This window comes from Triturus cristatus, chromosome 5_2 (assembly GCF_964204655.1).
Source record: "Triturus cristatus chromosome 5_2, aTriCri1.1, whole genome shotgun sequence".
Taxonomy (NCBI): domain Eukaryota; kingdom Metazoa; phylum Chordata; class Amphibia; order Caudata; family Salamandridae; genus Triturus; species Triturus cristatus.
Genome location: NC_140588.1, coordinates 1,132,572,589 through 1,132,588,492, shown reverse-complemented (window position 1 = coordinate 1,132,588,492; position 15,904 = coordinate 1,132,572,589). Strand labels below are relative to the sequence as shown.

At 50.9% G+C, this 15,904-nt stretch overlaps 1 protein-coding gene across 1 annotated transcript in view; it reads right to left on the bottom strand.

Moving 5' to 3' along the window:
• Window positions 1-15,307, bottom strand: part of LOC146829900 (vomeronasal type-2 receptor 26-like) — a 169,983-nt gene extending 154,676 nt beyond the window's left edge. The window contains exon 1 of the mRNA XM_085606745.1: window positions 15,231-15,307. The gene's annotated coding sequence lies outside the window, so the exon portion shown is untranslated. The remainder of the gene's footprint in view (window positions 1-15,230) is intronic.
• Window positions 15,308-15,904: the final 597 nt, after the last annotated feature.

The window sequence follows — 15,904 nt, the reverse complement described above, 5'->3', positions numbered from 1 at the left end:
TTGAGAGTAGATTGCAGCATTTCTTAGGTAAAGGAACTATTCCATGAGTATGACAGGAAAGCGGCACTTTGAAGTTGCGTGAGAGCGCCATTGAATCGGACGGCATCGTTGAAGTGAAAGATTACAGTAGAAATCAAGATGGCGGCACGTATGGAAGAAAGGAGTCGAGTGGCTCACGGCGAGAACGTGCTCTTTTGCCTTCCGTGACTAGAGTAAAGTCCAGGACAGAACGTGCTCCATTATTTTCACTCGCGACACAACAATACATAGGTAAGTGGAGTGACCTTTGACCCTGCCACCAGGTAGATCGCTCCCCTCACCGCCACACAGCCCCCTGTGTGTCCTGCATCTCGCCGCCTTTGCCGCTCGTGTCAGCCGCTAAGTACTGTTTCCTCATTGTTGCTTCTCTGCCTGTGCCACCTTTTGCGTTTTGTACCCCTGAGCCCGTTTACTTCCTCATTGTACCCTTTTTCTCTTTCTGTACCCGCTGCCTGTGCCACCTTTTGCCTTCTGTACCCCTGTGCCCGTTTATTTCCTTTGGACCCCTTTTCCTTTCGCTCCCGTTGCCTCCGTGTCCCCCGCCGTTCCTTTCCTGCCGCTGCGTCCCTGTGGCCCCGCCCCCTCGAATCCCATTGGCCGCTCCGCTCCCACCTCCCAGCTGCTCCTCCCTCTCCCCCTCATATGGAGGTCACGCAGCGGCCGCGCCACTGGCGCGCCGAAGGCGCGCCTAAGGCAAGCCCGTCTGCGCCCATCTGCGCCTGGACCTCGCCCAGCGCCAGGAACCTTGGCCCCCGTCGATGCCAGCCCACACGACAGACTTACGACGCCGCCACCCTCAACGCACTCAAACCCGGCCGGAACCCCGCCTGCTACCAAGCCACCCCGAAACGCACCCACGGACCCTTCACCTGCCAAGCCTGCAACTTCACCTGCCTCCGGACCTGCACCGCACCTAAAAGGCCAGGCACCAGCAACAACCACCTCAAGTGCATCCTGCTCAACACCCGCTCCGTCCACAGACACGCCGTCGAACTCTGGAACCTGCTCGACACAACATCACCAGACGTCGCCTTCCTCACGGAAACCTGGATGAACACCTCCTCAGCCCCCGACATCGCCATAGCCATCCTGGACAGATACAAGATCATCCGGAGGGATCGAGTCAACCAGACCGGAGGAGGCATCGCCATCATCCACAGGAACACCATCCGCACCACGACCAACTCCGAAGACACCATCACCGCCACCGAGCACCTTCACTTCCAGATACATTCCGACCCCAAGACCACCCTCAGAGTCACTCTCATCTACAGACCCCGGGGCCACGCACACAATTCAGCGAAGCCATCGTAGACTTCATCAGCCCGCACGCCCTCACCTCCTCTGACTACATCCTCCTAGGAGACCTCAACTTCCACTTGGAGAACAACAATGACAGCAACACCAACACCCTGCTGGACAACCTCGCCAACCTCGGACTCAAGCAACTGGTGAACACCCCCACCCACTACGCCGGCCACACGCCTGACCCCGTCTTCTCCTCCAGCAAGCACATCTCCTTCAGCCACTCCACCAGACTTCATTGGACTGATCACAGCTGCGTCCACTTCAACTTCAGAAGAACCACGACCCACCACCACCCGCAACAGGTTCCCCGCAGGAGCTGGAACAAGATCACCGCCGACCAGCTCACCACCTCCCTCAGCCAGAACCCTCACGCCAGCGCAACGGACCCCAACGAGGCAGCCCGCAACTTCACACAGTGGCTCACCAACTGCGCTGACGACCTCGCACCTCTGAAGAACCCACCCAGCAGACCCGGCAGCAAGAAAGCCTCGTGGTTCACCAACGAACTCAAAACATCCAAGAAAAACTGCCACACCCTCGAAAAAACCTGGCGCCACGACCAAACTACAGAAAACATGACAGCCCTCAAGAACGCCACCCGCATACACCACCAGCTGATCCGCACCACCAAAAGAACAACATTCAAAGAACGACTGGACAACAGCACCCACAACAGCAAGGAACTCTTCAGCATTGTCAAAGAGCTCTCCAACCCCAGCGCCGGAAACAACGACATCACACCCTCGCAGGACCTCTGCGACTCACTCACCTCATTCTTCCACCGCAAGATCGCTGACATACACAAGAAGCTTCGGCGCACAGACCACGCACCCAACCACCGAACCAACGCCCCCCCCCACCACCCTCTGCAACTGGACCCCGGTCAGCGCCGAAGTCACCACCTGCACGATGAACACCATCCACTCTGAATCCCCTACCGACCCCTGCCCACACCACGTCTTCAACAAGGCCGACTCCATCATCTCACCCCAACTCCGGGACATCATCAACATCTCCTTCACCACCGCCACCTTCCCGGAGAGCTGGAAGCATGCCGAGCTCAGCGCCTTCCTGAAGAAACCGACAGCGGACCCCACCGACCTCAAGAACTTCCGCCCCATCTCGCTCCTCCCTTTTCCTGCCAAAGTCATCGAGAAGACCATCAACAAACAGCTCGCCGCCTTCCTCGAGACGAACGGATCCCTCGACCCCTCACAATCCGGTTTCCGAGCCAACCACAGCACCGAGACCGCCCTCATCGCAGCCACCGACGACATCAGATCCCTGCTCGACAATGGGGAAACAGCTGCCCTCATCCTCCTGGACCTCTCTGCAGTGTTCGACACAGTTTGCCACCACACACTAATACAGCGCCTCAGCAACACCGGAATCCAAGAGAAGGCACTGGAGTGGAGCATCTCGTTCCTCGCCGGAAGAACCCAGAGAGTCCGCCTCGCCCCGTTCCGTTCCGTTCCGCGGCCACCGAAGTCACCTGCGGCGTAACCCAAGGATCCTCGCTCAGCCCCACCCTCTTCAACGTCTACATGAGCCCCCTCGCGGCCATCGCACGCCAACACAACCTTAACATCATTTCCTACGCCGACGACACCCAGCTGATCCTCTCCCTCACCAACGACCCCGCCAACGCCAGAGCCAACCTACACGAAGGAATGAAAGACGTCGCCGAGTGGATGAAGAACAGCCGCCTGAAACTGAACTCAGACAAGACGGAAGTCCTCATCCTGGGATCATCCCCCTCCGCCTGGGACGACTCCTGGTGGCCCCCTGCCCTGGGCACCACCCCCAAGCCAACGGACCACGCACGAAATCTGGGCTTCATCCTGGACTCCTCCCTCTCGATGATCAAACAAGTCAACGCCGTCTCGTCATCCTGCTTCAACACCCTGCGCATGCTCCGAAAGATCTTTCGATGGATGCCCACTGAAAACGGTCACCAAGGCACTCATCACCAGCCGACTGGACTACGGGAACACCCTCTACGCGGGAACCACAGAAAAGACTCCAGAGCATACAGAACGTCTCCGCACGACTCGTCCTGGACATCTCCCGCCACAACCACATCTTCGCCCACCTGAGAGACCTGCACTGGCTCCCCGTCAGCAAGAGGATCACGTTCAGACTCCTCACCCACGCACATAAGGCTCTCCACGACCTGGGCCCCAAGTACCTCAACAACCGCCTCACTTTCTGCACGCCCACCCGCCAGCTGCGATCGACCAGCCTCGCCCTCGCCACCGTTCCACGCATTCGCAGAGCCACCGCCGGAGGAAGATCCTTCTCCTACCTGGCAGCCAAGACATGGAACTCCCTCCCCATCCACCTATGGCTGACCCAGGACCATCTCTCCTTCAGGAAGCAACTCAAGACCTGGCTTTTCGAGCAGTAACGGAACTCCCCCCCCCCCCAGCGCCTTGAGACCCTTGCGGGTGAGCAGCGCGCTATATAAATTGATTGATTGATATGGCAGCCTCACTATGGATTAAAAAGTCGCAGGCACGCGCTAAGACGTTGAGCACCAAAATATTTTGAATGGTTGGCGTTGCGCGCGACTTACAGCAAATTTAAATTCTGTCAACGTTATGACTTAAATACGTTCCCAAATAAACATCGTCCCAAAACTCACCGATGATGACACACGTGGTTGGCTGCGCCTTCACTAATGTTTCGTTAGAGTAGTAAAAGCTGTCAAATGCTCAGAAAGAGATTAGAAAGTCCGTATTGCACACGAGTAAATTCCCTGGATGTCACAAATTTCTACTAGGTAGAGAATTAATAACTGTTTGCTCACTGCAGGATGCTCGTAGTGTACACTTATTGTTAATGCTGGAGAGACACATATGTCAAATAATAATTTCAAACTGGTTAAATAAATTTCATTGAGGAGCGTGAAGGTAGGCTGTCCGGTTGATGGAGGACACTGGTGGGGCAAAGATGGGCGTTCTTCTCCTTATTTCCAAGTTTAATATTCTTCAAGTAATTTCTGTACAAATAGTCTTGCTGTAGATTCAAATATCTTTACCTCAGGTAGACAGGAAGCCAGTACACGCAGGGTTTTTTATCCAGCTCGTCGCCAATGTTGTAATGATGGATTGTAGTCAATGAGGTAAACCAAAGTAGAGGTTTATTTGTAGGTCACAAGATGGTAGTTACAAGTAGATGAGTTAGTTCAGGTTGATACAAGGTCCCACCAGGAGCTGCATCTCTGCTGATCAGCCCACTCTCTCTAACTGTCATTCCTCCTGTCAGCCAGGCACACCAACATTCCATACAGTCCTCAGGCATTCCATCATTCCATACACATACTCATGCATACTGACTAAGCAGCAAGAAATGTAAATACAACAGGCTCCTCACCAGGTAACTGTGTGAAAGGAGCCGAAATCGAAGTACTCCCCCGTAGATCTGCTAGTCCTCAAATGTGGCCTAATTTTAACAAGACTATGATTTAGCCTGAATGCTCCTAGTGTAGCAACATTTGTACTGGTACATGATGTGAGCCCCAGAACCCTGTCCATGGACGACTCTTTTTGCCGATGTGTGTCATTGCATAAGGACAGTCACCTTACTCACACATGTTTGCAGTCAGACTGTCATACGAGTGATGCTACCATTGTACAGGAATGTTTGTCAAGTGAAACATGTAACCTGCAGATGATTAGTTAGATCTGCAATCAATAAATCAATCAATCTAGCAAAGGGTTCTTATAAAGCACAGCTTGTCACTCTGGGAGATGTCCAGGTGCTGGGTTCTCACGTCCTTGGTCGAAGAGCTATATCTTGAGCTTTTTCCTGAATTCTGGGAGCAAAGGGCAGGTTCACAGGTGAGGGTGGAGGTTGTTCAAGGAGTTGGTGTGGACGAAGGAGACGAAATGACCTCCGCAGTGACCCCGATGGAAGTAGAGGGTGCAGGCCAGGGAGAGGAAAGAGGAGTAGAGCTCCCTTGTTGGGCGATGGAACATCAGGTTGTGGTTGTTGCAGAAGGGCCCGAGGTTATGAAGGGCATTGTAGGCATGATTAAGGGGCTTGAAGAGGCATCTTTTCTGTACGGGGAGCCAATGGAGGGCTCTGAGGTACAGGGTCATAAAGGTTCTCCTAGGGAGGTTGAGGATGAGTCTTGCTGTGGTGTTCTGGATGGTCTGGAGATGGTTGATTAGTTGTTTGGTGGATCCGGCATAGAGTGTTTTGCCGTTGTTGATGTGACTGGCGATGAGGGTTTGGGTGACTTTTTCTCAAGGAGATGGGGATTCATTGGAAGATCTTACGGAGCATGCGGATGGTGTGGAGGCAGGTAGAAGAGACAGCATTGACTTCGTTCTTCATGGTTAGTTGGCTATTCAGGATGATTCCCAGGCTGCATGTGTGGTTGGAGGAAGCAGGTGCAGGGCTGAGTACGGTGCTCCCACAGGAGTCATTCCAGGGCGGGGGGGGGGTTGTTTGCCTAGAAGAGTAACTGTGTCATTTACCAGTTGAGTCATAGGCAGTTCAGCCTCATCCTTTCGGCGATGTCGGACATGATGTTCTGGAAGTTTGCTCTGGTGGTATTGGTGTTGTCTGTAATGGAGAGGATGAGCAGTGTGTTATCAGTGTACGAGTTGATATTAAGTCCTTGAGGGCAGGTGATGTCTGCTAGAGGCATCATGTAGGTGTTGAAGAAGATGGCGCTGAGGGAGAAGCCCTGGGGGATGCTGCCGATCATTTTAGTGGGTATGGAGGAGAATGGTGGTAGATAGAATCTCTGTGTTCGGCTGGAGAGGAAGAAAGTGATCGAGTTGGGAGCTTTGTGTGGAATGCCAAGGTGGTGTAGTGCTGCCATTTCCCCCCAGTTGAGGAGGCATCTGATGTCATCCATAGCTGCGATCAGGAAGGTCTCTGTGCTGTGGTTGACCTGGAAGCCTGATTGTGAGGTGTCGAGAAGGTTGTTCTGTTCTTCTGTTTGAGGTGTTCTGGGAACTGGCGATTGATGGCTCTGTCCAGAACTTTTGCCGGGAAAGGGAGTAGGGAGATGGGTCAATACATCTTGAGTTTGCTGGGAACAGTGAAGGATTTTTCAGGAGAGGCTTGACCTCTGCGTGCTTTCATGAGGCAGGTATAGTGACTGTTGTGATGGATATTTTGAGGATATCTGTGAGGTTGAAGCTGATTTCTTCTTTCCCTAGGTTGTAGATGTGATGAGGGCAGGGGTCCAAGGGTGCACCAGAGAAGATTGAGTTAATGATGGTGGTAGTGTCTTTGATCAAGAGCTGTTTCCAGATGAATAGTCAGTGGGTGTCAGTGGCATCGGTGTGTGAGTGGAGATGGCTGAGATTGGTGGGTTGGGGGTCGATGATGGTGTAGATGTCAGTGATTTTCTGATGGAAGTAGTCTGCTAAGGTGTTTCAGAGAGCTTGGGAGGGCTTGCCACTGGGCTGGAGAACTCTTTGACTATGGACAAGAACTCTTTGGCATGGTTGGTGCTTGCCTCAATGCAGTTGGAGATGGTGTCCTTCTTGGCTTCCCTGAGGTGGCGATGGTAGTTGTTGAGGGCTGATCTAAAGGAGCTGAGGTCAGAGGGGTTCTTGCTAGAGCGCCAATGTCTCTCTGGTTTCCTGCACTCATGTTTGAGGGTCTGTAATTCAAAGTGAACCAGCTGGCATGCTTTGAGGATCTGATGCCAGGGGTGTCTTTCATAGGGGCGATGGTATCTGCTGCAGAGGAGATCCACTTCCTGAAGTTCTGGGCTTTGAGTTTGAGGTTGTTGGAAGGGTTGAGCCTGGTTACTTTGAGGGCAGGGGTCCAGAGGGGTTCTGTGACTCTGTTCCATTTCTGGCAGGGTCAGGTGTGTGGTCTGGCCGGAGGTTCTGGGGAAGTGGCGAGGGTAAAGTGGATGATGCTGTGGTCAGTCTAAGTCAGTTCTGTTGTGTGTGAGAACTTGATTCTGTTGCTGGAGGAGAAGATATGGTCCAGTGTGTGTCCTGCAATGTGCATGGTGTGGAGACCAGCTGTGACAGGCCGAGGTTGCTCATACTTTCCAGGAGGGTGGTGGCATTGATATCGATGAGGTCTTCGAGATGGAAATTCTCCCAGGAAGATGTTGGGTTCAGAGTCGATAGCCAGGGGTGTGATAAAGTCGTTGTTGGCATTGCAGAAGCTTGGATGGCGTCCCAGGGGTCTGTAGGTGATGGTTCCTCTGATGGTGGACTTTGAGTCAAGTGTGATCTGAAAGTTGAGGTGTTCCATGATCGGTGTGATGTCGTATTCTGAGGCGGTGCAATGGAGGATGTCTTTGTGGGTGATGGTAATCCCTCCGCTGTATCTGCTGGTGTGGTCATGGTGTAGCAGCTTTTAGACCGGGGACACCACGGTAGCAATGTCGGGCACCGATGAGGGGTTGAGCCTGGTTTCATTGATAAAAATGACATCAGGGGCAAGGGTAGTTATGGTGTCCCAAACTTCCGTGGCGTGCTTGCCGGTGGATCAAACATTGAGTAGTGTGCAGTGGAGCTTCAGGTCAGTTGTCGGCAGGATAGGCGTAGCTGGAGAGTTGGTATTGCAGGTGAAGGAGCAGTACTGGCAAGTGAAGGGGCCTTCTGTGGTTCTGGGCGAGGTGATGCCGCAGATGGTGTCTATCTTGGGGTTTAGGGACTAAAGTGCGTTAGAGGTGTACCAAAGGGTGGAGGGAGGACCAGGGGTTCTGCCACTGGGCACGGTCCAGTCACAGACAGGCATGCCTTTGGTGCACCATTGGCTTGCCCGCTGCACGTGTCCACTTGTGTGTCCATGCCATGCCTTCATTAAGTAGGTCCTGGGTTGGGAGATGCACTGGGAGGCGATGAAGATGGGAAAGGAAAACGGCTCAAGAACTGGTGGCATGGTGGCCCACTAAGGAGCTTATTCACAAACCCCTTGTGCCACTAGTGCATCACTTTTTTGATGCACCAGTGTGTTATTTTTAGACCATTTTTACTAAATGATGCATCTCAGGTCATGTGTCACATTTTATAGGGGCCTGCATTAGAATGGATATGCGCCAGAACCTACTGCGCCACGTCAGTATTAATATATGCAAGGTAGGCGCTTCTGTTGCAGGGATATATGAAAGTATTCAGTAAACAGAATCCTCTTCGGCAAGCGTCACACAGTTTTCAAAATGCGTTAGAACATTGCGCCTCACAAACCCATGCATAGGAAATTACACATGTGCTGTTGCAAGAAAAGAGAAGCCTGGCAGAACAGTCTGCCTTCAAATCTGACAACAGGGGCCTCCTAGTCTGGCAGCTGGGAGTTGGACAGAGAAGACCAACACCACCACCAGCCCAAATAGCACATGAGTCCCCACCTTCACCACTGCAAAGGCAGCACAGGAGAAGGGAGCGCATCTTTCGGCAGAGAGACACCTTCATTGGTCTCAGGGAGGAACAATTCATAACATATTACCACCTTAGGAGGGAGTCCATTGTGTGATTGCTGCACCAGATTACACTACAGCTACAGGCACCAACTGCCAGGGTCAGCAACATCCCACCGCAGGGCAAGACCCTGGCAGAATTACACATGTTGGCCTCAGGCTCGTTCCAGACCACAGTAGCAAGAGTGGCATCTGAATTCTAGGCATCGTTCTCCGCCCTCCTGCCATCCATTCTGTAAGCCATAATCCACCTCACACCACAGTACCTCCATTTCCCAAACCCCCAACAGCTGCAGCTGGAGGTCAAACAAGGCTTTAATGACATTGCAGGTTCACCACAAGTTCTTGGCGCTATGGACTGCACGCATGTGCAACTGGTCCCTCCTGCTGCAACTGCCCATCTCTACTGCCACAGGAAGCACACACACTCAATACATTTCCAGGCCATTGTGGACCACAGGGGACTCTTTATAAATGTTCTGGCAAAATGTCCCGGATATGTGCATGATGCATACAGATTCCGCCACTCCATAATCAATGACCACTTCCTAAATGGACAATATGGCAATGGTCTACTTGTAGGTAAGCATCTTAAAAAAAGCCCTACACACCCATGATCAGTTAGAATTTCTGGACATCCGACACATCTCTGTGTACATCACCACCAATAGGGACATTAATATGAGTCCCATGCTTGACACATGCAACACAACACATGTCTACAAAAGCTTCCTAGTTACACATGTTAATACATGCAAATCTACGATGGTTGCCACAGAAATGTTGAAGGGAAAGACAGTTGAGAATTGTGGCACAAAAACAGTATAGCATCACTGTGTGCAAGTGACTGGTGACATGCGTGTTGATTTGGGTCCACAGGCCATTCCAATGATTTGTCATGCATGTAAAGTTCCCCAATACTGACCACTGTGTGTTGACATGGACATATGCATCCCTCAGTGTAAGGCATGTTGGACCTCACACAGCCAACATTGGACCCATCCAGTGACCAAAGAAGTTAAAGCCCAACTGATAACACACACATCCAGTCCAAGCACACAACATATAGTGGAAATTTCCATACACCAGGTGTCCATCACTGAATAGTGTCCAGTCAACATTGCAGTCAGTAATTTCAAGTCAGCAATGTACCATCCCCTGTCCAGCATTTAACATGACACACAACAATGGAAGAGACATGTGTCACAAACAATGTACAACAGTATGCTGAACACATCATGTCAGTATAACAGAAGTAATGTGGAAGAAAGCCTCAGCATACACAACATAGCATGTATTGGCAAGAATGAGCAACGGTATTGACAGTTCTCCTTCTGCTCACTTACAGCTGATCAAGGAAATGATTTACAGATGTGGGTGATGACCCTATATGGACACCCCAGACAGACCCCTCAAAAGCCCTACAACTATTCACACAGCAGAACACACAGCGTAATAGAGAGAAGCTTTGGCCTGCTCAAGGGCAGCTTTCGGTGTTTGGACTTATCTGGGGGCAGGCTGCTCTATTCACCTGAAATGGTATGTGAAATGATCCTAGCGTGTGCTATACTGTACAACAAATGTGTGAGAAACAATGATCCCTGGGATGAAGAAAAACAACTCCTGGAGCTAATCAAGGATGATTAGAATGCTGCAGAAGCAGATGGCAGAGACATCCTCCACACTGTTGTCCGGATACGGCGATGCACACACATTATCAATCAGTTTTTCTTATTAACCATCTATTTTCAAATGGTCCAAAACCAACAACCCACTAAGGTTCACAATAAAATAACAGTTACACAGAAATTAGTTGTTTGTGTGTTTTTGTGACCAGGGTTTGACTCATCAACTGTATCAAATGACAATGCTAGGAATTGGTCAAAATGACAGATAAGTGAGACAGGAAGCTGATAAGCCACGTCAAAGCGTAACCAACAGTGCACAGTTCATTAGAATGGGGCGTGTTACATTAGTGCATTGCACATCTCCCATAAAAGTGTCAAAAGTTACCACACCAAAAAAACAAAGTGAAGCTTTTGAACTAATGAAGACAGATCCCTGGGCCATACTAGATTTTTCAGTCTCAAAAGTGTCTTCTGCATAGTAAACGTCACACATTTGAAGGAAAAATAATATTTTCTAAGCCTTACGTGATGCATCACTTTAAAAAAAAAAACCATCACTTAAATATTTCACGCTTGTATTGGAAGTGGTACTTTGCCCATATAAAACATGACTCTTCGGGGCATATTCTCAAGAACGTGTGATAACTACCGCAAAATTAGTTTAACGCAACTCTTCACATCGCAGTCTATCGTGGGAAAATAACGGCGTGTTAATGTGGTATTCCCAACACGGTGGTACCATGCGATAGTCTCACGATAACGCGTCAAATGAACATGTTAAAATCAACGCGACGCCGCAAAAACGTGAAACACAGAAGCGAAAATAGTAGCGATCTGCGAAAACCAGCCATAGGCCAGCAATTCCCACGCATCATGCGGGAAAATGCCCTATAAAAGTAGAAAAAAACATACAAAAAAGCCAAACAATAGAGAAGCACAATGGAGGTATCCGGAGCAAGTACAGAGGACAACCAGAATCCCACAAGCCCCCCGGAGGACCAGCCTGGGACCTCGGGTCAGGGAAGAGCAAGGACAAGAAGAGTAGGAAGAAGCGGTTCAGTCCACAGGAAAACAGGGTCCTGATAACGGAGTTGATAGAACACCATCAATTACTGTTCGTCACCTCTACTGTGTCACTGGCAACTAAAAAAGGAATATGGTAGACCATCGTGGACAAGGTGAATGCGGTCGGAGTGCTGAAATGGACAATGGAAGAGGTCAAGAGGCGCTGGAATGATGTGAAGTGCAAAACCAAGCAGAAACTCGCAAACAACCAGAAGGCAGCAATGCAGACTGGAGGTTGGAGTCCAGCGCCACAGGAGGAGCTAGACGAGATGGAGGAAATGGTGGCCACAGTCATCAGTGGGGAGACAGTGGCAGGAGTTGGGGGACCAGACACTGCTCAACATGACTGGACACAACAGCAACAGGGTGAGTAATGACCAGGGACTGAGGGGACGGGGGAGATGGGCACAATGGCACACATGCACAATTAAGCATAGCACATCTGCGGACAAGCCATGCCCCAGACCCCCAAATCCCACCAAGAGACCAATGCACCCAATTATGCAGCATTCCAGCACTGCAGAAGTACAGAAGCCAGAGGCACACCTCATGTAAGGGCTAAGGGGCAGCCAAATCAGAGCTGCAGGGGCGACTCCCCCAAAATGCGGAACACACACATTACATGCAGAGCACATCAATATTGACAACGATGTGGTACAAACCGCAACACGTCCACAACAGAACAGAGGACTCATTTGGCATTGCAGGGAAATGTGAGTTGACAATGTACAAGTACAAACACACATCAGTGCTGTAGTCAGAATGTCCACTGTCCCTCCTCAAATAGGCAGCTCCCCCCAAACAGTCACAATGTACACTGTCATGCAGTCTGAATGTAAACATGTACAATGCGTCAATATACATGTGAACACAATGTTAAACTGCATCTTCCCTTCACATTGCAGGGGGAAAGCCAACACCTCCTGCAGAGCAGTCCAAACCTCTCTTCTGTGATGACGAAGAGGACCACCACACCTTCGACTCCGACGCCCTCCAACAGCTCGTGGAGAGCCTCTGCAGCCCACTTCCAGGAGCAGGGCAGCCCAGCTGCTACGAGGAGAACCCACCCCCTGCACAGAACACACAGCAGGGAGCACCCACCACCACGGCTGCCTCCCAGGACCCCCACGACGAACACATGGCCTTCCAACGCCGTGTGTTGGGGTGCCAGGAGAAGCTGCCTGAATAGGTGCAGGTGGGGTTCGACCGCATAGCAGCCAAACTAGACACCATACGTGGGTGTCTAAGTCCCATCAGGGACCACTCACAGTCCCTAACGGACACCCACAGTCCACTCCATGCTGTCCAACGAACCATGGCTGACATGGCTAGAGTCCTGACTCTGCGACAAGAACGACTGTCAATTCAGAGTGCCTCCGGCTATCTCGCCCGGGAGTTGGGACACATGCGGAGGATCATGGAGAACATGGAGCGGATGCGGGCGGAAAGACCCTCCTCATGGCATTGCTCCCACAAGGCCTGGCACTGATGCATGCTGCTGCTACCACCCCATGACACATCTCCGGTCCGTAATGTGTCAGTGCCACAGAGAGCGGCAGACATTCCTTCTCTGGCCCCTGAGGTGTCACTGCCACACAGTGCTGGAGACAGACCACCACTACCCAAATGTGAGGCACATGCAACAGCAGAGGATGAAGATGCAGATTAATCTGCCTTCATGGTCAGAAGGAAGCGGTAGCATTCATCTCCACCATGTGGCCTGTTCCTGCTTGGTTCTGTCCTCTGTATCATCCCCTTCCACTGTCCCCCATGCACTCTGTCACTCTCACCTTGGACCTCGACATGGACTGCCATATTCTATTTGCGCACCAATGACACAGCTATCAGACTGCGAACTAAACTCCTCCTCTTCTGATGTACTTGTCATTCCTTGAAGGACTCTGGCTGGCCCTACATGGGTCAGCAATGTAAAGTGGGGTTTGAATGACCATGTACTGCTCCAGCTGCAACACTCCACTGAATGTGCAATAAACATTCATGTTAACACAGATATGTCATGTCTATGATCTTTCAAGTGTGGAAGTATGGATGGATGAATATAGGGTCAGTGATTCCCCCTTATGTCCATGTTGCTCATGTTGTGGGACTTGGATCACAGGGTGACACATTGCCGATTGCAGTCTGGGTGGTGCCGACACTATAACAGAGACACATCCATTAGTTACTTCCTTGTCCAGCTCAGGACGGAACCATGCCCACAGCCCCGGGGAGATTTTCTCACACCCTTACGCTGGACTGGCATACGCCAGGACAGCCCACTCCGCTTACGCACACAGGGGGGGACAACAAAGCTACATGTCCCAGGTCTTCTTTGTAGGGATCTGCTGCTCACAGGTCTAGTTGTCAGCATGCCACAGGCACTCCCTCACAACTGGTTTACACCCACACCACACCCTTTCAGCACAGGCATCACAGGACATGCGACCCTGCCAATATAAAGGGCCTGGGGCACGTGAATGTCCTGAGAAGACCCACTATGCCTCTTCAGAATTGTTGTTTTAGGTTTAATCTGGAATAAACGTTTTATTTGGAACATATGATATGAATGTATGATTTCCCCATTTCTGACCACACATGTATTAGCTGTTGTGATTGTGCGACTTTTGGCGATTTGTTTGGTTCATGATTTTGTGGAGTTGATGAGCAATATCTTTGTCCAAAGGGGGGTGGTGGGGTCCTGGCGGTGGTGGCGGTGGGTGTTGTTGCCCTATTAGGGCTCCGGGCTGCATGATCAGTTGCTCTGGGGCATCTGTTGTTCTTCATGTGTGGCCATGGGCTGTGCTCCCTTGTCTGGTGCCGGTTGTCGGCCGACTTTACACCTGGTCAGAGCAGGTGTTAAAATCCTGCTTCTAACGCACCTTATTGCATGTTTTGTGATCTTATCGCCGATCTGGCAGGTTGTTGAGAATGTTGTGGAGTGGTGTTGTCGCAGCTTTTTGCACGGGAATGCCTACTTTGCATATCATTAGCGTTAGTTGCCGGGGTTATCTGTGGCAATGTTTTTTGCGAATGCTATCGCAGATAAACTGGCGATATGGGCTGTTAGCCCCAGCTTGTGAATAGGGTGATACATTTAGCGTGACTTTGGCTGCATTTAAGTGCCGTAAACTTGGCGATAGATCCGTGAGAATATGCCCCTTAATGTTGAAAAATAACACTTCAAAAATAACAGTAACACATATTGTGTAAAAAAGACTGATTCCCTACTAAGCACAACACTCCATATGGAAAAGCGACGCTTCATTTACAAACGTCACACACGCACTGAAATTTGTGCAAAGTAGCAAAAAACAGGACACATCTGTGTCAAGTGTGTTGGCCCCAAACCACGCTTCTAGACAACTTGACCAAACAAGGCAATGTTTCTGAGCTAAATCTTCATAGCAACGTTTAATGGATGTTGCTACATAAAAATACGACTCATAGGCGGAAAATATGACGCAAAGCATGAAAACGTGTCGCATCTATGCAGGAACCTGTCAGAGGATGAGTTTGGGGGCCTATAATGGCTCATAATTAACCTTGGGTGGAGCTTGCATAGTAGTTCTCCGGGGAACTTCAAGGAGTTACTAGAAAACTCAGTGAAATTCCAGAGAGTTCCGTGGCTGGCAGAGTCACTCACTGCCCCCGTTCCTCCCGCAACCCCCTGCTAAACCCCCTTCCCCTTCTGATAAAACCCCGCCCTGCTGAACCCCTGGCCCCCCTCCGCTAAAGTCCCCCACCTCCCAGTCCGCGTAGTTTGGCCTGCTGGCTGGGAGACTTACCTTTCTCCTCCCAAATCGATGTGTCCTGCCTGCTACTGCAGCTGTGGCTCGATTCACCTTCTGCTGCACTGCTCCGGTTCAATTAATTAACAGGAGGAACTGCAGGGTGCATGGCGTACTGCGTGAAGGCATGCCTGACCTTATCATGGGATTTGATAGGGTCAGGCATGCCTTCAAGCCGTATGCCACGCGCACTGCAGTTCTATCTGTTAATTCATTGAACCGGAGCAGTGCAGCAGAAGGCAAATGGAGCCACAGCAGCAGGGCCAGGCAGGACAACGATTTGGGACTGGAGGAAGGTAAGTTCTGCTCTGCTCCGCTGCGATTGGGGAGTTTTGGAAAACTTTGCACTCCAAACAAAGTGCAGAGTTTTGAAACTCTTTTGAAGCGAGTTGTCTGCCCAGTCTTACTCATAATGCACTACTTGCCTAACATGATTAGTAGTGTGGGTCGCATCAGCAAAGGCCAGCCCCCTTGAGAAGTTGCAGTTCCAGATGTCGTGTATGTATGGTTTTGAGAGGAATGTCCACCAGCTGCAGCACCGGTGGCAAGAGGATGTTAGTGGAGAGGCAGGTCTGATGGATCATCGTGGCCTGGAAGTCGGTGTCCCTGTTGGTAAGTCACTGCATACCATAATACCCACAGCTGTGTTGAATCTGCATATGCCTGCGTTG